A 22,430-nucleotide genomic window follows, 5' to 3' on the forward strand; every position below is an offset into this window, starting at 1 on the left:
AAATTAATCACAGTAAAAAAAAAAAAAAAAAATCACCACCCTCGGTAATAATTACAAGAAATTTCAGGTTTCTTCAGGTTTCAGTGAATCCTATGTAGTGGTTAAGCTTCTTTTCCAAAAAGTGTCCCTTTAAATGTGATCTTTCTATTAAATGTCTATTTTGTCTTCAGTGATTTTTGGACATTAAGGTTATTTTTCAAAGCAAATATTTTGTTTTAATATGCTGTCCTCTATTGTTCACTTCTGAGCATAAAAATGATGCACAAGACTGTCATTTCTTGAAACATGAGTCACAATTTTATCAAGATCTCACAAAGCACATATAATGGTCTTGGTCAGTTTAAAAAAACAGCTCAGCTTCCAAAGATATGTAATAGTCTTTGGGAGTCATTTAATATTTGAGGATACCTGGTGCAGTCAATGAGAAGGGGTAGGTATATTCTTTTTCTTTTCTTTTTTTCCATTTGTTTAGTGGGAGGAGCTTTTACTTTTAACATGTCAGTTGTAGAATAAGCACTGTATGTAAAGTATAATTCTTGCCTTTAAGTATGTTATAATCTGAGAATTCAAGATGATTGGGACTTTCATGATTTTTTATGTTTATGCTTATGAACCACAACTGTAGTCTAGCACGATTTGTCAGTTAACCAATTTTAATCACACACACACACATATTTCAGACACTTGATAGGTTCTAGGTATGGGAAACAAGGGAACAACATTTCCTCCTCAAGGAACTTCAATCATAGTGAGGGGAACACAGAAGTAAACAGAAGTCCAAGTTCACACTCCTTTTTCTCACTCTGATGAGACATCATGTCTCTGTCCCTCTGTTACATCTGCTTTACTTCAGATCCTGATCCTTATGAATCTGATTTAATTATATCTCCAAATTCAGTTAGCTTACCCCTGTGGGTCTTCTGGAAAACTCTTGGTTTCATTTCTTAAGTATATTGGTCTATGTATTTCTGTTTCACTCTTTAAGTTTTTAAATTTTTTAATATTACATTTATTTATTATTATATTACTTAATTATTTGACTTTGGTGGGGGTGGGGGAGGTAGTCAGGTTTATTTATTTTTAAACAAGGTATTAGGGATTGAACCCAGGACCTTGTGAATGCTAAGCATGCACTCTACCACTAGAGCTATACCCTCCCCCTTCTTAAAGCTTTTTAGGATTATGAATAATGGAGGTATTTCTTCCTTACTTCCTTGAAGCCTTTGGTCATATATCATTTTCCCAACCAGGGCTTTCTTAACCACCATTATGAAAATTGCAGCCATGTCCTTCTCACAGCCCTTCATCCCCTGCTCCATTTTCCCCTTTTTCCATAGCACTTATCACTTTCTGCCATACCATAAACTTTTACTTATTATGTTTACTATGTATTACCTCCCTCACTCTCCTGTTCCACGAAGGAAGTCATTTCTATATGTTTGGAGCACAGATCTACCCAAAGCACCTCTAAGACAGTGCCTGAAACACAGTTGCACTCAAAAATATTTTTTGAGCAAGTAAATGTGAAAATCACATTAGTGGATGAGTAGGAGTATTTAAGCATAAGAAAAATCTTTGGAGTCTATATTGATTTCCTTGTTCTATATATTCAGTCTTCCTTATGAATATTGTCTTTCATTTGTACTATAAATCATCCTTTCCCATGGAATCAATATTTTTTGTAATTTTCATGAAAGGATATACATTTATTTAAAACAGGGACTTGTCTGGTATTGGGAAAGCTGGACAGTTGCATGTAAATAAATGACGTTAGAACACTCCATCACAGCACATACAAAAATAAACTCAAAATGGCTTAAAGACTCAAACATAAGACAGGACACCATAAATCTCCTAGAAGAGAGCATAGTCAAAACATCCTCTGACATAAAGTGTAGCAATATTTTCCTAGGTCAGTCTCCTAAGGCAATAGAAATAAAAGCAAAAATAAACATATGGGACCTAATCAAACTTATTAGCTCTTGCACAGCAAAGAAAACCATAAACAAAACAAGAAGACCAAACTATGGACTGGGAGAAAATATTTGCAAATGATATGGCTGACAAGGGCTTAATTTCCAGAAAATACAAACAGTTAACACAACTCAATAGCAAAAAAACCCAAAAAGCCAATCAAAAAATGGGCAGAAGATCTAAAAAGACATTTCTGCAAAGAAGATATGCAGATGCCCAATAGGCACATGACAAAATGCTCAATATTACTAATTAGTAGAGAAATGCAAACAAAAACTACAATGAGGTATTACCTTACACCAGTCAGAATGGTCATCATTAAAAAGTCCACAAACAATAAATGCTAGATAAGGTGTGGGAGTAAGGGAACCCTCCTACACTTTTGGTGGGAATGTAATTTGGTGCAGCGACTATGGAAAACAGTATGGAGATTCCTTAAAAAACTAAAAATAGACTTACCATATGATCCAGCAATCCCACTCCTGAGCATATGTCCAGAGAAAAATCTAATTCAAAAAGATACATGCACCCCAATGTTCATAGCAACACTAATTACAATAGTCAAGATATGGAAGCAATCCAAATGTCTACTGACGGATGAATGGATAAAGAAGATGTGGTGTATATATATATAACTTAGTCATAAAAAATGAAACAATGCCATTTGCAGCAACATAGATGGACCTAGAGATTATCATACTAAATGAAGTAAGTCAGACAGAGACAGATACCATACGGTATCACTTACATCTAAAAAAAATGACACAAATGAACTTATTTACAAAACAGAAACAGACTCACAGACATAGAAAACAAACTTACCAAAGGGGAAAGGGCGGGAAGGATAAATTAGGAGTTTGGGATTAGCAGATATAAACTACTATATATAAAACAGATAAACAACAAAGTCCTACTGTATAAGCACAGGGAACTATATTCAATATCTTGTAATAACTTATAATGAAAAAGAATATATATGTATAACTGAATCACTATGCTGTATACCAGAAAGTAACATAATATTTTAAATCAAGTATACTTTAGTAAAAAACTAAATAAATAAAATTAAAACAGGCACTTGCCTTCTACTTTCTTTGAATTCAGCAAAGTATCTAGCATGGGGCTATCAGCTCTTAAATTCTGAGAAAGAGCTTGTTTGATAAATCATACACCTATTGGTGTTAAATATGCTAAATTTTATTTTTTGATTATTAATTAATTTAATTATTAATTAATTAATAACTTTAAATTAAGTTAGAATAATTAATAAATACTGTCTCATGGCCAAAATGCTTTGAAATGGCTTTTTTAAAATTGACTATAATTACTATAATTCGTACTTTAAAACATTAATAATAGAAATAATAACTATACCATTATCTAGTACTCTTAAATTTCTTATTCTAAATGTATTTCTTTCTCTCAGGTGTACACCTAGAAATGGAATTAGTGGGTCACAAAGTAGACATATATTTAGCTTTACTAGATGCTGCCAAACACTTTTCAAAGGTGCTCATACTAATTTACACTCCCACCAGCAATGTATCACAGTTTCAATTGTCCTATCATTATAATTTTCAACATCTGAAGATGTTTATAAACTACATTTATTCCCAATGTAGTTCTTCAAGAGTAATAAGATTATGACTTGATGAACTGAACTAGCAATTCTTTTTAATAATAATAATAATAATAATAATAATAATAATAATAATAATAATAATAGAATATTACGGTGCCATTGGCTTAGAAACTTTGTTTGCAACAAATTTTAATCTATAGTGAACATTATGCAAAAGGGTTCTGGTATGAACATATTTTACAAATGTGACATGTAACCATGGCTGCATAATGAAGGCCCTAAGATGGTTATGTGTAAGGTTAATTAGTTGTAAGGGGATATTTTCCTTAAAGGGAGAAGATATTTTACATGGACTTTAAATTAATAGGCGACTGTGAAGTGAAAAACAGTGAAGTGAAAAGCTGTGCAGTAAAACGTGTATCTTAGGAATACATCAACCAGTCAAGCAACTGCATGTCTGTAGCAATACACACTGAACTGCACTGCTGTGACAACAACACAGGCAGTGAAGGTGCTTCCTACGCTGTTCCTTTCACACAAACCCGTTGCCCACTGACGCCTACCATAATCACCAGTTTATTTCAAGAACAGTCTACTTCTTTTCTTTCATCCAAATCTTACATTTCCTTTTTGGTCCATTTGAAGTTCTGTCCTCTTTTGGCTTCCATGAACTCTCCCAGCACACAGCGCCACAAAGCTCTTTCCTTTCTTAAAAATCATCATAATATCAAAAAAAAAATCACTGTGATAATATAATGCTTAATATTACACATGGCCTCTGTCTGGTCTTCAGCTTTTTATGCTCGGTTATTCTAATATTGACCAAATAAAAAAGCACGAGATATGATTCTAACATAAATGATTAAGTTCCTATAATGTGTCAACCTCTTTGACCACATTATTTTATTCAACAACTCTGAGAGTTAGGAACCTCCATTTTACAGTTGAGGAAATAGGCCCAGTTAGGTTTAGTAATATGCCAAGGACACACAGCTGGTTAGCAGTAGAACGGCAATTCAGTCCTGGACGTCTGAGCTTACTAGTTTGTAATTCAGCTTAACACTTCTAAGGTATCAGAAGAGGAGAGAGAAAATAAACAGACAATTAAGAATTTTCCATTTTTCTAAGACAAGTTCTTAAGGTAGACTATGGATTACTCTAGCTGTGCATAAAAGAGATAGTATGAGAAACAAGAATTTTTACATTCAGAATTATTTCAGATTCCATCAGTTCATATTTAAATGATGTACATCTGTGAACACAAGCATTCCTATAGTTGAGGAAGACACTGTAATTTTTTATTTACTCTCTGGTCTCTTCTTGGTAGCGTATATAGAGTCACATGCATGAGATATATGCTTATGTTGCTTTTTAAAAACTTCATTGTTTGACAATTTGAGTTTATTGTGTATGTTTTTAAACACCTTGTTACAATTAACCTATGTCTTAGGAGTATAGGTGATAAGAATAAAATACGTCTCACATAGTCAGTCACTAGCTCATTTTATTATATCAAATTAGAAATAATCAAATACCATGGTGAATCTTAAAGGTTACATCAGGGATCATCATATCACTATCATATTATGTAATGCATGTCTTATCTAAATTTATTTATAGTCAAATTTTGGTTGTGGGTAATGTTCTTCCAAATAACTCCATTCCATCCACCAAGTCTTTCCTTAAATATTACCTTCTCAAGGAGGCTGAACCTGACCACCCTATTTAATACTGCAATCTGCAATTCCCTGTCTTAATTTCCTTTATCCTACGTTGCATAATACTTGTCATTTTCTAATATACTATATAATTTATTTATGTATATTCTTTATTGTCTATCTCTCCTTATTCATTTGTAAGTTCCATGAAGGCAAAACTCTTTGCCTATTTTATTCACTGATGTATCCCAGGTGCCTGGAACTGGGCCTGGTATGTAACTGGCACACAGTAAGTATTCTTTGAGCTCACACCTGCAGGAATAAATAACTGAAATTGTAGGACTAAAACTCATACAAAAAGCATGAATTATCTCCTAAAAAACCTGAATTCTGAGCCCATCAATTGACTACACTTAAGTTTCAGAAATCACTAGATTAAACACATGGTATAAGTGTTTCATTTAGTTTATGCCTTGGTTAATATACAAGGTTTAGGTTTTTCATCTTTGGCGTATTCATAGCTATTTTGAGTACATCATTCCTTTTCAGATTTTTAAAAATAGTTATCTATGTGAAATTCTAGTATTTTTTTTTCACTTGCTTGCTAATCCCTAGTTATAATTTGCATATTTAGCTTCATCTTTCCAGTCACCTAGCAGTTGACACAGACTGCTTCCTTTCACCACCAGAGACACAACCAGCCCATGGGGAAGCCGTACTTACAGGAGAAATGGGCAAGCCATAAAAGAAAATTACGAGAATCAGTGCTGCGGAATTCTCACTTAATACAATTTTCGTTTAACAGTCAGTCAAGCGGAATCATCTTCAGGAGTTATGAATTTCTTGACTGACCTTCCTAGGAAGTAGGAAGTGAACCTGCATTTTACCTAATGTCTCCTCAAGTGGGAACACTACAGTTTAATGGAAGACTGGATAACACAAATCAAATGCCGCAAAATCAAGTGCTGTGTTGCGTGACATTACAGCTTAAGTCCTGATTTCTTTCTGAAAGCTGCTAAAAGGAGTTATTTTGTTTACTGTTCTCCAAGCTCTGAAGATTGAGTTACTTCAATATTCTAAATCTTTGTCACTCCTTCAATACTCGGCAACTTTGCAGAACTGGAAAGCTCGCAGTAATTGAGAGGTCAGCTAGTGCCAATCCATTTGAATTCGGCAATCTTTAACATTGACATGACTAGATTATTCTGAAAAGGCTTAAATTCTGCAAGCTCCTACAGCATTTCCTCTCAGTGTTTAATATTCACAGTTCAAATCATAAAACATCTGCTGTGATGGTATAATAAATGCAATGTTATAATTGAAATGATTTCTGAAAATGTATATATTACAAAAATTTATTTTGTGAGTAGCTAAAACCCACATTCTGAAAATTCATGAAATCCATGTTTATTTGATCTGCTGTTTAAGGGAGAGAAGACTCCAGGGTGACATCCACCAAGAAAAACATAGGAAGTTTCTTAGTCCCTATCATTCCTCTTCCTTCAGTCCTTGTGGCAGGGGTCATTACAGACTGGCAGGAGAGAAATAATGGACCATAGTACTAAGAACTGTGATACAGGTCTTTACACAGTTTAAATAAAACAGTGTGTCAGAACTACACACACTTTAAATTTTGTTTTTAGAATACATTCAATGGTATATCTAAATGTGCACTCAGGTCCTAAACCCTCTTATTGATTGGGGCCAAAGAATATAATGATGGAGAGCAAATCCCTTATGTGCAAAGAAAGGGGAACTATAATGATGAAAGAGTAGGGGCATTTTTATGTTTCATCCTATCTTTAGATTTCTAAGCTGCAAAAGACACTAGATAAAAGGTATACTGACTTTTAAATTACAAGGAAATATTACACATGATCAATGCTTATAAATGAATATTCTTTCTCAACAGTACCATCCAGTTGGTTAGAAAGAGTTCATGTGGGAAGGATTCTATATGGCAATGTTTGAAATTATAGTGTATTTATAATATCATTTTCCATAGTTTTGTGGTTTTTCCCCCTTTCGCTTCTAATAGCTAACATATATTTGAAGAAATAAGAGTGTTTTATTTAATACTCTGGAAAAAAAATTACTCAAGATTTTTATTCTAGACATTGTGCATCTATTGTGACATTTTTCAAATGGATTGTGAAAATATGCTCTTTGCAAAGGTAGTCATTGTAACATCAGGACAAATGAATCTGTCTGGAAAGAAATTTCCACATCCCTGAGACCACTAACTTTTCTCTTAAACCACCACATTCTTGTTGTGATTTTTTCCCTTCCTCTCCCATTCTTTATGCCTTGCCTACCATTTTTGAACTCTTCCTTCTCCTTTTACCCCACAGTCAGGGGGAGCATGGTCAAGGAAACAGGAAAATATCTAAGGAATTATTTAGACAAACTTTCCTCTACCAAGGTCCTATGGTTTCATGTTAATTGAGGGCCGACTCTGTGCGTTTTACACCAGTTTCTTTCTGTGATCTCTAGTAGACTCTTTTTGCATTGGTGCACAAAAAATAACGTTAATTTGTTTTGTGAATGTTGGCTTAGAAAAAAATGGAATTGGAGATGGGGGGAAAAGTGTATGGTTATTATGGTTACTGGGCGTTGTACCACAGCATGGTACCTATTTATTTTGAACCCAACAGAATCAAAGATGTAAAGAAAAGGGAACAGAATGCCCAATTCATAGATACCTTCCTCTGGAGCACCTATGGGCACACAGATGCCATATGAGAAAAAAGAAGAAGGTACCTCACATGACAGGTTTCTTGACAGCAAAGGCTGATTATAACTTTCTTATAATTTCCTCTTTTAATTCGGAGCTGCTTACTAAAATGTACGATTGATCAATTAGCTGATGAGAGAAGGAGAAGTGGAACCTGTGTTAAATGCACCAAAAATGCACAAAAGGAAAGCTTAAGAAATTGGCAGTCAAGACATTCCATTAAAAGTCAAGTGCAACGGGTAGGAGGGTATAGCTCGGTGGTAGAGTGTGTGCTTAGCATGCACGAGGTTCTGGCTTCAATCCCCAGTACCTTCATTAAAAAATAATAATAAATAAATAAATCTAATTACCCTCTCCTCCCTCCTCCCCCCAAAATGTCAAGTGCAATGAAAGAGAAACTTGTTTTACAATAGAGGAAAACTAAAAAAAAAAAGAGAGAGTGAAGTGAAGATGATAAAAAAAAAAAAGCATAGAAATGCTAAGACTGATGCAGTGCTATGTGCATCACCTGAAGAAAAGAAGGAAATGAAAACTGATGATGTGTGTTAGGAGGCTTAAGACACTCAAATCAAAAAGGGGAAAAGAAAGAATGTGGGAGAAGGGCAGAGAAGAGTTAGAGGAACAAGCGCTTTGGAGGCAAACAGGGTTTCATTTGTAAACCAGTGAGCCAGTCTGACAGGTGAGGCAGCCTGAGGCACTTGAAAGACCTTATTCAATGGCTGGCATTACTGAATGCCCAGCTGGGTCTGAACAAGAGTAGTTTTAAACAGGGACACTGTTCTAAAGAAATCTTAAGTTTCATGTGCCCTCCAAAGCAGCCTTATAAATCTTGAACAGCATCAATCTTCACCAACCACCTGCAATCAGCATTACTCCAGAATTTGCCGGACACAGCAGGTCCTTGACAGGGAATATTTTAATTTGGATGGCTGGCCCTCTACTCAGGATTTACATGTAGTGATGATATGCAGATGAGCTCACTTCAGTCTCATCAACAGCATAAATTAAGTGCACCCTATCGTGAGGATTATCTCGGAAAGAGAGAATGTCACCTTCAATAAATGTCACCTGGAGGTGAATGGTGCGTCTCCAGTGAGGGACAGTGAACAATACAGAGCATTTCCTCACTGCTGACTGGCTGCCTGCATTCCTTTATGTTAAATGCTTGACTACTTACATAAAATATCTTTGCTCGGAATAATTTTCTTTTTAACATCTGTGCAGTGAGACAAGAGATTCAATGGTAGCATTTTGATCTAGAGTCCCTGATACTACACACAGGCAAATGACAGGAGAACACAATCTTCAGTTCTGACCTCTGTATGAAGAGTGTCTATTTCATTAAGAAATGGTGCCCTCAAAAAAAAAAAAAAAAAAAAAATGGTGCCCTTAGTATAGGACACATGTTTTGTACCAGCAAGGATGGATTTACAACTTCTGTTACACATTCTAAGTAACTCAGAGTTAGCAAACAAAGAGCTAAAGGCCTTAAAGAGAAAGATCACAAACTTGTATGACAAATATAAGAAAAAAACCCCTTCGGGTTAGGAAGCACCAACTATGACTGATATTTTTAAGAGTTTATAAATCATGCCTGGAAATAGCTGATAGAAGGAGAACCACATCCAACTCATTTTACAGTGAAATTTAAAGACATTTGCCGTTGATTTTGCAACTCTTCTCAATCCCTATTATCCAGCCAGATTACTAGGACACCATCAATGGAAAATAATTTTAAAGTCTGAATTTAATAACAGATGAAAGCAAACAGTGAGAGTGCTCTTGAGGCCTGATTACAAGCGGACTGAACCTGTGTGAGGTGGCTGAACCCAGTGTTTATGATGCTGGGAGTTGAAGGCACCTGAGGTGGTTACATGAGGGGCAAGGACAAGTCAAAGGTGGCAGAAGGAGTCTCAGGGTCCTGCACAGCTGTTAGAAGCTCTGAACTAGGTGAATGTACGACAGTATTGAATGGAAAAGGCATAAACAGAATAGCATCTCCACCAAGGACAGATGTCCATCAAGCATATTGCAATGACGGCACATGGTGAGGGGGAATGGAAGTGGGGGTCAGAGATAAGAGGGAGAAATTAAAATAATATGAAGCAAGAACAGGGACTTTCATGTTCTGATGATCAGGTGCCCCCCAAAATGAAGACTCTGAAGAACTCTATTCTTAGAACCAGTGGGTCACAGCACCACCACCACCAATACCAGCCACAGCTACAACAGGTTACGCAACGAGGCCCTGCAAGGTTATGACATGAAATCCACCATCACTCCCTGCAGGTCCATTGATGGGGGAAAGACTGTGAAGCGGAGAGCACGGCTGTGGCTCACACTGTTTTTTCTGGACTCCACAGGGCTGTGGTAAAATGCTGGGCTCCACCCAGCATCCTGGATGTCACCTCTGTGAGACTGGACTTGGCAGTTCAGAGGTGGCCTGTGAGTCTAGTGTGTATTTATTAAGCACCACAGGTGATTCTGGTGCCACTGGTTCATGGAATACACTTTGAAAAAACATTGTAACAGAGGATTGGGGAAAAAATTAGATAATTTTCACCAAATGCAAAGTTATTTTGTTTCTTATGCCAATGAAAACAACAGGGATTCTATAAAAAGAGGGGTGAGGGGCCAAACTATGTGTGAATTTGAATTTGTGTCAAGAATAAGCATAATGAATTACCACAACGTCTTCTATAATTAAAGATTATATTAAGATTAGAAATTCATTTTTTTAAGAATGACTTACTTTATTGTTTTCCCCTTTTTCTTTTCTTTTTTTTGCTGATGTTTTCTTTCCTGTCACCCCTTCTTTACTAGCTACAGCCAGTAATGACAGGTCACATCCAGAAAAAAATTGCTCTAATCAAGGATATTTTAAGGAAAAATTAACTTTCACTTCACACTGCTAAGAGTCAAATGAAGATACAAAAAAGATCCCAAGATTGGATTTATGATATTTACTTTAAATATAATCTACAAATATTGCTGATAAAATTATAATGTTGTCTTCATCATTCTTGCTATATTTCTATCATCTCCCTGCGAGTTTTGTACTTGATGTTTATGAACTGGCAGCCACAGAAAAAAGCTGGCTCTTTCAAGTGCAAAGCAACTATAAGATGAATAAAAAACCTATTTATGTCAGATGAAAGTACAACATTACTTTAGCTCTCACAGTTTTATCTTAAGGATCAGACCTCCATCAGGGATTTGGAGACAGCACAGCCAGCACCCACAGACAAATATGCTTATATATATATGTTAACATGAACTTGGTCTACAGAGCTTGGGACTGATTTCCGAGCTTCGGAGTTCCATACTTACTGTTGAGTTAGTTTAAGAGAGGCCAAGAAATTCCACTGTGAGCTAGAGAACTATTCTGGGTTGGGATGGGGAGGTTGGCATGGGGGTAGACAGAGGGTAGGGGTGTCCTTAATCCTAAACTGGATTCAGATGGCCTCTGAAGGAGGATTGTTTGAGGACTGAGTATTTTATTCACGTGTTGACTGGATTGTTTAGAAATGATCCCATATTGATGAGAAATGATTTTTTAAAAATATTTCTACTTAGGAAAATATAAATAATAAAAGTAAGAGCTAATATTTGTTGGGTACTTAGCATTTGCCTTCACTGTAGCATTTGCCTTCACTTTACACATATTAATGGGACCTTATCATGAAACTCTTTTTATTATTTCCATTTTGTAAGGGTCAAGCTGAGACACAGAAAGACTAGATAACTTCCCCAAGGACAAACTGCTAGTAAACTGAAGCGGTTTCATGAACCGACCTAGGATGAGTTTTACCATGAGCCCCAATTTTTCTGCATATGTTTTGAATTCTTTTTAAGAGTAGCTCATTCTGCTCAGTATTGGAAAATGAGGAATTCTTGAAACAGGTCAAACAGAGCACTCTCAAACCCAATCACTTTCCTCACTTAGCTCAGCGTGCCCAACAAACACACAGGCATTCAACATCCCTCCATCTGAATTTTATGCAAAACCAAAAATATAGAAGTAAAGGACATTCCAACATAGAGCATACAATCACATCTCCTTTGTTCTTTTCCATTTTCAGCCTGGCTTCCTCTGAAGAGAGGACTTGTAAAACCATTGGGTCTCTATGTATGTCTTCCTTACTCCATCCTCATCCCTCCCTTTACCATCATGGTCAAAAGAAATAGTCCTGGCAAAGTTAAAAACAAAAGAATTGCTATTTCCTGGATATCCTGGCTATTTTGCATTCCTTCCCTAGAAATAATGAGCCGCTAAGCATCCCCCTGTTCACTGATCTCTGTCCTCTGACAATTTACCATAATCTATGCTCTCATAGGAGATTGTCATTAAAAAAAGGTTTAATTTGAGAGTATAAAGAGATGCAGAACAAGCAGGAAAGCCTGGAAATTAAATCAAATGATATTTCTAGCATGAATCTTAAAAATTAAATTATAGACAACTATGTTTTTTTTATTTGTAATAAAGTTACAGGAAGCAAAACCCACAATAATCTATTTGCCCACAATGAAACTCAAAGATGCCACCACACTAACTCCTCAAATGTGACACAGGTACTATTTTCACCAGGAAAAGTTTTTAAAAGTTACATATTTGCAAATTTTTTAAAAATTTCAGAATTCTTTAAATTACACTGTTCTTTTGTACCTATTAAACAAATGCAAAGGTAAAAATAGAAGAAATCACACGTTTATGTCTCATAACTTTTCAGGTGACCATTTCAGGTTTTTTAAAAAAAAAAAATTACAGCTGATTCATAAAATACTTTATAGAATACTTTATACTTTTCTATCTGAAGAATTGAATAACAAAGCAACTTCAGGAAAAGGTGAGAATACAGTCAACGGTTTTTTCTTCTGCTCTATTTACTCTCTTCAAGCCCTCAGATAAGAATCCACACTGTATCTGACAAAGCTGGCTTATGTTTCCCTCCCTGCTTCACACGTGTCCTGTGTCTCCTAATTATCTTCTAAACACAGGGAGACTCATTTTGGTGCTGCTATTTAGCACTGCTCCAAAAAAGTGAGTGCTTGATTGATGACCCTGGTAACAATCGCGACAGGGTGGCGCCTTATATTTTTTTTACTAAGTAGTCTCCCATCAATTACTTCATTTTACCCCCAAAGCAATGACATCTCAGTCTTGGTTTCTAAATACCATTTACCACTAAAATGAACTAGAACTTCCTGGAAAACGTTAGGGGACTCCAGGTCTGGGGCAGGGAAAGTACAAAGAGTCCCTGGACATCTTCTGTACCACAAAACAGGGAAGTGCTGAAGGACTAATGGGGCTTGTCAGGACACCTCTGCTGCCTTGGTAGGGCTCCCACTGGCCGAACTGGAGATAATTTAGGCATCAAGTACAATAATGATGGCAGTGGATTATAAGACACTGTTACGAGAAAACCCATGAATCTACAGAGATATTCTATCAGAGGTGGCGGAGGTGGGGTTGGCAGAACAGATGGAGGGAGGCAGGGCAGACAGAGAGAGAAAGAGGAAGAGAGAGGAACCTAAAGAAGGAGAGCAGTGGCAAAATCTCCTCTAAAGAAGAGTGCTAATTAACAGGGGTAGAAAGAATGAGATATATATATATAGATAGATATATATATATTTTTCAAATCACCATTGCACTCCCAATATAATAATGAACACAGGCAAGACTCATGAATTACGCTAAAACTACTTGGTGAAAGGTTGTTAGGAAAAAACAGTCCCATGGCCTCAAAGCATCTCATACAGATTCTTTCTTCATTATAGAGGGAAGAAAGTACTGACCTAACTGCCAAAAAGTTCCAAGATCACCGATTTTCCCCTCAACGTATATACTCTGAAACTAATCATAAGGAAGCTAACAAAAAATTCCATTATGTGGAATATTCTACAAGACACCTGGCCTGAAATTTCCAGAAACATTAATGTCATGGAAGAAAAAATAAAAAGTAGGAGCTCTCCACTAGATTAAATGAGACTAAAAAAACATGGCAACCTGTACTGATTCTTAGATTAAAAAAAAAAGCAATAAGGTACATTTTTGGGACAATTGAGGAAATCTAAATAGGGGTTGTATATCAGATGACATTGTTGAATATATGTTAATTTCTTGTTTCTGATAATGGTATTATGGATCTGAGAATGTCTGGGTCTTTAGAGAAAACAGAATGAATATTTAATGGTGAAGTACCATGATGTCTGCGGCTTACTTTCAAATGCTTGAGAAGAAAATTGAGTGTATAGAGAATATACAGTATGAGAGGGATAACATTAACATGGTACTATGTTAATTTGTAAATTTAATGAAGAATACACAGACATTTATTGTACTATTCTTTCAACTTTTCTGTAGCTGTAAAATTATTCAAAATTAAAAGTTGGATGGATAAAGATATTGTTTAAGTTGCAAAAGGCTCACAATAAAATGGTGGAGAAAGGTAGGTAAAATTGTTTAGAGTTCAATGTTACAAGCTGTTCAGTAGGGTTTCTCATAGCCAGGAGATCACAGAGCAGGATGAGCTGGATTCTAACTCTGGGCTCCTGAAACCATATTCTGGGCTTCTTCCACCCTCCTGCATTGCTTCTCCCACCTCTACTCTCACCTCCACATCACTTCAACCTCTTACCTTTACATGCCTAATAAAAGGGGCCCTAATCTAAGCTGAAGAATACCTGACTCATTCTCAGTCTCCAGGCCCCTTTTGATCCAGGCTTTCTGAAGATTCTAGGACAAGGAACTCATTTTACAGACTAATTTTGATGTTTGTAGACCCACTTTGAGGAAGACTAGGTGGGGCTTCCAACGATGCTTGAGACTGAAGTTGGATAGTAGCTGTACCGGACAAGAGTCCTCACTCCAGATACACTCTTGAGCGTGATTATACTCCATGACTGAGTTAGAACATGGCAGCTTAAACATCCATATGCAAGTTTTTATGTGGACAAAAGTTTTCAGATTCTTAGGGTAAACAGCAAGGAGTATGATTACTGGATTACTTAGTAAGAGTATGTTTAGCTACATAAGAAACCTCCAAACTGCCTTCCTAAGTGGCTATGCCATTTTGGATTCACATCAGCAATGAAAGGGAGTTTCTACTGCTCCATAGCCTGACCAGCATTTGGTGTTGTCAATGTTCCAGATTTTGACCGTGCTAATAGGTATGTAGTGAAATCTTGTTTGAATTTGCATTTATCTAATGACATATGATATGGAGCATCTTTTCAAAGGCTTATTTACCATCTGTATATCTTTTTTGGTGAGGTGGCTGTTCAGGTCTGTGGACCATTTTTTAATCAGGTTGTTTGTTTTCTTATTGCTGAATTTTAAGAGTTCTTTGAGTATTTTGTATCACAGTCCTTTATTAGATGTGTCTTTTGCAAATATTTTCTCCAAGTTTATAACTTGTCTTCTCATTCTCTTGACATTGTCCCTTTTAGAACAGAAGTTTCTAATTTTAATGAACTCCAGCATACCCATTATTTCTTTTACAATTCAAGCCTTTGGCGTTGTATCTACAAAGGATCACCATAACCAAGATCATCCAGGTTCTCTCCTCTGTTATCTAATAGGAGTTTTATAGTTTTGCATTTTACATTTAGGTTTGTGATCTATTTTAAGTTAATTTTTAAAAAGAGTGTAAAGTCTGTGTCTGGATTCTTTTTTTTTTTTCAGTGAAGGTTTATAAACCTTCTTTTAACCACAATCTTTATTTAGAAAGGCTAAAAGATTGCACGCTAACTTGAACAGCTAGGTTCTAAGAACTGGCTTGAAAATTCCATTTTTGACATTCTCTAAGAGTTGGATTCCATTATGTGTGCTTTGTTCTTTTTTCAGACCTCTTAACTTCAGACGAGTTGAGCAGAAATATGGCTTACACCTTTCCCTTCAAATCATTATCAGGCTCCAAACAAGGTGCTGGACCTTTGAGCAAAAAAGCAGGTTGCTGGCAATGGTACCTTTCAACTCTGGAGGCTTTCCAGGAGTATATAGGAACAAGCTGCTCCACTCACTCAACTCTTTCCAGGAATTTGACCCTGAGCAGATTAACAGGCACTGTTAAGGTAAGATGAATATATCACCATCAGGTCAACCTCACAGAGGATCAACATTATCAATTCAAGTCATCTAACAGTGACACATGAGTGAGGGAGGAGCACCCCCTCACCAAGAACCAACTGTGATGCTTGCTGGGCTGCTGCCTCCCTCCCCAGGAAAACCACTGCAAAACGAAAGAGCTGTATTCGGCCTGGGAAGCAGCTGAATTCCTGATGATTGGTGATGAGACACTGGGGCATCACTGTGATGCTTGATCTACACAGGGATAAAGCCTTGTCCTATCCTCCAACCTGTACAGTCTCCTGAGCTAAGCCAGATTCTAACAAGAGCCCTGTCCGACTATCCAGCATTTGGCACGTGTCTGAACCCTGCAGACAAGAGGACATTAGGTCAGCGCTAGAGTGTCTCGCCAATGCTTTGTTTCCAAAGCGAAGACTGCATTGGACTTGGGCTGTGCAGGTTTGTCTCCCAGATTCTTTTTTTGGCATGTGGATGTTCAGTTGCTCCGGCACCATTTTTGAAAAGATTATCTTTGCCCATAGTATTGCCTTGGCTTCTCTGTCAAAGATCATTGACTATCTTTATGTAAGTCTATTTCTAGGCTTTCAATTCTGTTCTCATTGATCTGCTTGTGTATTCTTCTGCCACTACCACACTGTCTTAATTACTATAACTTTATTATAATTCTTAAAATTGAGAAGTGTCCATTCTCTAACTTTGTTATTCTTCTTCAATATTGTATTGGCTATTTTTTTTTTTTTGCTTCTCCATATAAACTTTGGAGTCAGTTCATCAATATCCATAAAAATAACTTGCTGGAATTTTTATTGGGCTTGCACTGAATCTATAGATCAAGTTGGAAAGAACTGACAACTTGACAATATTAAGTCCTCCTATTCAAAAACATGGAATTCATTTATTTAGTTAGTTTTTTGATATCTTTGATTAGAGCTTTGTAGTTTTCCTCATGTAGACCTTATGCATATTTTGTGGGGTGTATACCTAATTATTTTTTTCATGATGATAATATAAACAGTATTGTGTTTTTAATTTCAAATCCGACTTATTCAACTGACTTTTGTATATTAATCTTGTATCTTGCAATCTTGCTATAATCACTTATTTTTTAATTTTATTTTTTAATTGAGTTATAGTCACGTTACAATGTTATGCCAATTTCTGGCTCACAGCACAATTCTTCAGTCATACATAAATATACATATATTCATTTTCATATTTTTTTCACTGTGAGCTACTACAAGATATTGCACATATTTCCCTGTGCTATACAGTATAAACTTGTTTATCTATTTTATATATACCTGTCAGTATCTACAAATCTCAAACCCCCAGTTTATCCCTTCCCACCTGCCTACAGCCTGGCAACCACAAGTCTGTATTCCATGTTTGTGAGTCTGTTTCTGTTTTATATATAGGTTCATTTGTCTTCTTTTTCTTTTTTTTTTTTAGATTCTAGATATGAGTGATATCATATGGTATTTTTCTTTCTCTTTCTGGCTTACTTCACTTAGAATGACATTCTCCAGGGACATCCATGTTGCTGCAAACGGTATTATGTTGTCATTTTTACGGCTGAGTAGTATTCCATTGTATAATATACCACAACTTGTTTATCCAGTCATCTGTCGATGAACATTAAGGTTGTTTCCATGTCTTGGCTATTATAAACAGTGCCGCTATGAACATATAATCACTTACTAGTCAAGAGTTTTCTGTCAATTCTTTTGGCTTCTCTACGTAGATGACAATATCATCTGCAAGCAAAGGCAGTTTTATTTTTCCCTTCTTAATCTGTTTACCTTTTATTTTATGTTTTTGTCTCACTGCATTAGCTAGAACTTTCAGTGCTATGTTTAAAAGGAGTAGTGAGGGGAAACATCTTTGTCCTGTACCTGATCTTAGTGACAAGGCTTCATGTTTCTCACCATTAACTAAGTCAGCTGTATGTCTTTTTAGATATTCTTTATCAAGTTGAGGATGTTAAATTATTATATATATTTTTTGTAGCTTCAGTTTCTTTCTTCCTTCCTTTCTTTCTTTTTCTTCCTTCCTTCCTTTCTTTCTTTCTTTCTTTCTTTCTTTCTTTCTTTCTTTCTTTCTTTCTTTCTTTCTTTCTTTCTTTCTTTCTTTCTGTATAGTCAGTTTACAATGTGTCAATTATTTCTGGTGTACAGGAAAGTTCAAAAGAAAAGAAAATGCCTTCTACCAAACTAGAATATTTAAAAGACATTGATTTCCTCATCTGGAAGACCTCAACAATGCCCAACAGCTCCTTTACTGATCTGAATAATCTGTAATTCTAATCTAATGACTAATACAATGACTAACTTTGTATTTCTCTTAGAAGAATAATAAGCATTACACTTATATTGCTACTTTATTTCTTTTTCATTTCTTAATAATTGAAAAAATCAGCACTAGAGGCATAATTTTTTCCATGTGGTTTATAATGCATTTACATTTAAGAGCTTTTAGAAAGCAGGTTAGAAAACTTGTAGGTTTAATATGTCAACATAGGCTGCAGTTGTTATATGCTGGGTTATCTCCAGCTGAAATATTTCTTTCCATTTTGATTATTTCTTCCATTATATGTTTCTCTTTTTTTAATAATAAACTAATAAACCAGATTATGTTGCCGTGTGTGTGTGGTGTGTGTGTGTGTGTGTGTGTAAGATGTATCAGGCTGAGATCTGGCATTACTTTTTTGGTCCCCATGTTTTTCTCTAAGCAGTAGAGGGCAGAATTGCTGTACTTACTATGTGCCAGACACTGTGCTCAGCACTTTACAAGGCTCACGTAATACGTACAAATTTAGGAGGCAGGTACTATTATGATCTCCATTTTATAAATATTGAAACCGAAGCAGAGGAAGTAAGTAGCTTGCCCCAAGAAACAATAAATAGTAAAACCACAAATCATCACAAGGAAGAATGCTTTGAAACAATTTTCTCTTATCATTTTCTTCTCAAACAGAAAATCTAGCTTTCCCAGAACTAGTACTGTTAACAGGGTAGTTAGAACACAACTGCTAACCCTGTCTGCTTACGACTGACATACTTAACAAACTGCGGAAGTTGAGAATGTGACTAGAGTTTTTAATTCATTCTTGAGTGAAGGATGGGGGTGGAATATCAGCATTCCCCAGTTTATGAAGAATATTAGATATTACTCGGGCTTCCTGGCTAGCCCACAGAAATCCATTTAACTCATAATGTGGTTGAATCATAGTACAAATCTAAGATGAAAGTGTCTTTGGGGAACACTATGCCTGGAACACTCTAATGGCTTCACAAATGCTGAATGGATGAATGAAAGGAACTTGAGTTGTAAAGTGATGAAATAAAGTTGAGTTTCTGTTTTGACTCCTTCATGTTGAATATTTATAGATAAGCATCTTCTTTATCAGAAGATTAGAACCTTTCCTGTAGTTCTCTCTGTTCTCAGTGCTAATTCATCTTACCTCCAGCCCAACCATTAGCCCTGACATCAATAAAGAACCGTATTCATGTCTTTCCACTCTCCCAGAATTTTCCGTAATACAAAGTTGTTTAGCTTTCAAACTCCATTAAAACTCACCCCACAGCAGATTCTACCTGGAATGCTGAAAAATTAAATCAGTAACTGAACTGAATAGACATTTGCTAGTATATTAGCTTTCTCAGAATATATGCATTTTAAAGGGAAATAAATCCTTGTTTATCAAATGTTTTCTATCAAATGACTCCCCCATCCCTAGGGTTCTAGGCAGTAACATAGAATCAAAAAAAAAACAGACATAAGATCATAATTATGACGGGCATGAACACCCTGTTGCTGTCTTTCTATACAAATCACCTGTGATTTTCTATTTAGTTATGAACCCTGTGAACCAAGACTATATAATTATATTTTCCTATTCAATGGCTAACCTTAAATTCTTTCTGACACTTTAAGTCCTTTCTGAAACTAGGCAAAGAATAAGTAACTAAGTAAATAAACAAGTGTGCTTGTGTGTGTGTGTGTGTGTACACAGACTGGCACCCCTTTGTAGTTCAGTGTCTCCAAAGGATTTACAAGGGCATACAAAGCAAACAGTCCTGATCTTCTATATAAAATGTGTTGAGAAAATATTAAGTACATTTTTGGATTGCGTGTGTGTGTGTGTGTGTGTGTGTGTGTGTGTGTGTGTGTTTCAACCAGTAATTGCTTGTTTAAATTCTGATGACTCAGTTTACCTGTTATTGAAATGATTCTAAAATTTTAGCCCCAGGATAACCTATTAGACCTTCATTCTTCTCCACGCTGCTCCTCAGCAGCCTAGTGTAACAGCACTTATATTAACTCACAATGAACCATGATTATACTTGTCTGAACTTGTATCCTTGGGGAGAGGGGAGTGTAGGGGAGCACGGCCCACATGGCTAGAATGTGAGACATCTGCAGCCAGAGGGGTGAGTTTCATTGGGGCAGGGCAGAATAAAAGCAGAGGATTCTTCTTGGAGACAACTGGCTGCCATGGGCTCCAAGTCTGAGAAAAGCCAGGATCGGGTGGGGAGAGTTTAGAATTAACACCCAGAAGACTGAATTTAAATGCTGTATTAGAGATCTAAATAGATATCGTGGTGAGAGTCAAAGAGCCAAAAGATCATTAACTGAAGTAGAACTGTACATTTCTGTCCATGCCTTTGACCTCAGCAGATTCCTCTGTGAACAGGTACCTTGATGCTGTCACCTTGAACACACCCATCTGACCCAGGACCGTGGTGTGTGTGCACTCCTACCTGCTCCAGAGAGTCAGTTACGTGAGTCTCTTCCCAACTCTGTGGTCAGTAGTATCACGATGGCAGCTTGAAATTGGCTCCAGAGGTAGTCTTTACACACAGAAACTGGCTAACTCTACAGTCAGAGCTTGTTTTTGTCCTGCTCAGTCTCCCTCCCTTTGAGAGCCAGGTTACCAGCAAACTACTATCCTTCGAAAGTTTCAGATTCTTCCATAAAAAAATAAATGTGTTATGTTTTATTAATACTTTAACTCTGTTTTGTGACATTCAGTTTTCTCAAATACTGTTTGTTGGATTCTCAAAAAATTCCTCCAAGTGAAATTAATCTTAATTTTAGTTAATTTTAAAAGTAGGTATGAACTTTTAAAAGAAGACATTATCTAGGGAAAGGAAATGATGGCAGTGACACAACTGCAGAAATGGTTAGAGCCACTGGACTGATGTTATTAAGAGCATAAATTCAGCATTATTTAAATATATTGTGCTCCTGGCACTGTGCTAAGTCTGTCTCTAAACCCCAGTTAAAAATAGAAGTAGATGGAATGGATGCAGGAAGTCGTTATAAGCCAAGGTTCCAAATGGCTGGAAAGACGTTTTTGCTCATAACAGGCAAGGGCTTAACAACTTTACAGTAACTTAGAAACAGTGAAAAGAGCTAAGGCTGTCTATAGTTAAGTCTTACTTTATTGTAGGTATTTTTATTTACAAAAGTTCCTATTCACCACTTTCACAGTAGAGAAAGAAATTAGAATATATGCTCTCAGTAAACACTTATGCAACCTTCCTGCTTGGCAAAAACTTCCTGTGCCATGATTCCATAACAGAAATAATTCATTGTATCGTAAAGTGTATTTGTTCAGTTCGAGCCGTTTAATCTTACTGGCATTATGGTGTACTGAGTGGTGCGTGGTTTTGGGAGAAGGCTTAAATCTAAAACTGAGTTTTGTTATTTGCTAGCTCTTAAAGCCTTGGGGAAATTAAGCAGCCTAGATTCAGTAAACCGCTACTTCACAAGATCATTATGTGAAATAAATAATTTGATGCGTACAAAGTAACAGCACATCATACCCTCCCAATAATGTTAGTTTTCTTTCTTTTGTAATAGTCCACATCACACTCTGGCTTCCCTAAAAAGGAAATCATTTACGACTTTCACAGAGAGAGCCTTTCAGTGCATGTAACTTGCTCAAAACATAGGTACTTTCTCCACCAGAACACTAGTCTTTCAAATGGAAATTCTTACTTAAATCAGAAAACAAAATCTTGAAAATAAATAGCATTATGCATTTCACTTACATTAACTCTACATATAATGGAATTATCGAAACGTTTTCTAAAACAGCACAGGTACTTTAGAGCTCTTTGGGCTCCATGCAAGGACGCGATAAGCACATTCAAAACTAAAACACCTGGATGATTATGAAGTTTACCTTAGCAAGTAAATACAGTCATCTTTCCAGAGTGAATAATGCAATATAAGAGAATGTTTTTTAAAAGACAATATTTCATGTATGCTAATTTTAAAAGGAATGAAATGAAAATTGATAGATGAAACTGGTAAAAGCAACCGATCCAAAATAAAGACTCAGGAAGAGACTGATGGACCATCAGAACACTTTTTCTTACTCGAATG

The 22,430-nt window shown here is 36.1% G+C and overlaps 1 long non-coding RNA gene across 1 annotated transcript; it reads right to left on the bottom strand.

Moving 5' to 3' along the window:
* On the bottom strand, positions 1–17,413 carry LOC116663725. The gene is made up of 3 exons (XR_004320013.1): positions 17,404–17,413; positions 16,189–16,195; positions 1–90 (listed from the first exon to the last, which is right to left on the bottom strand). It is a non-coding gene; the product is annotated as an uncharacterized LOC116663725 (long non-coding RNA).
* Between the last annotated feature and the right edge of the window lie 5,017 nt (positions 17,414–22,430).

This window comes from Camelus ferus, chromosome 5 (assembly GCF_009834535.1).
Source record: "Camelus ferus isolate YT-003-E chromosome 5, BCGSAC_Cfer_1.0, whole genome shotgun sequence".
In the NCBI taxonomy this organism is placed as follows: Eukaryota; Metazoa; Chordata; class Mammalia; order Artiodactyla; family Camelidae; genus Camelus; species Camelus ferus.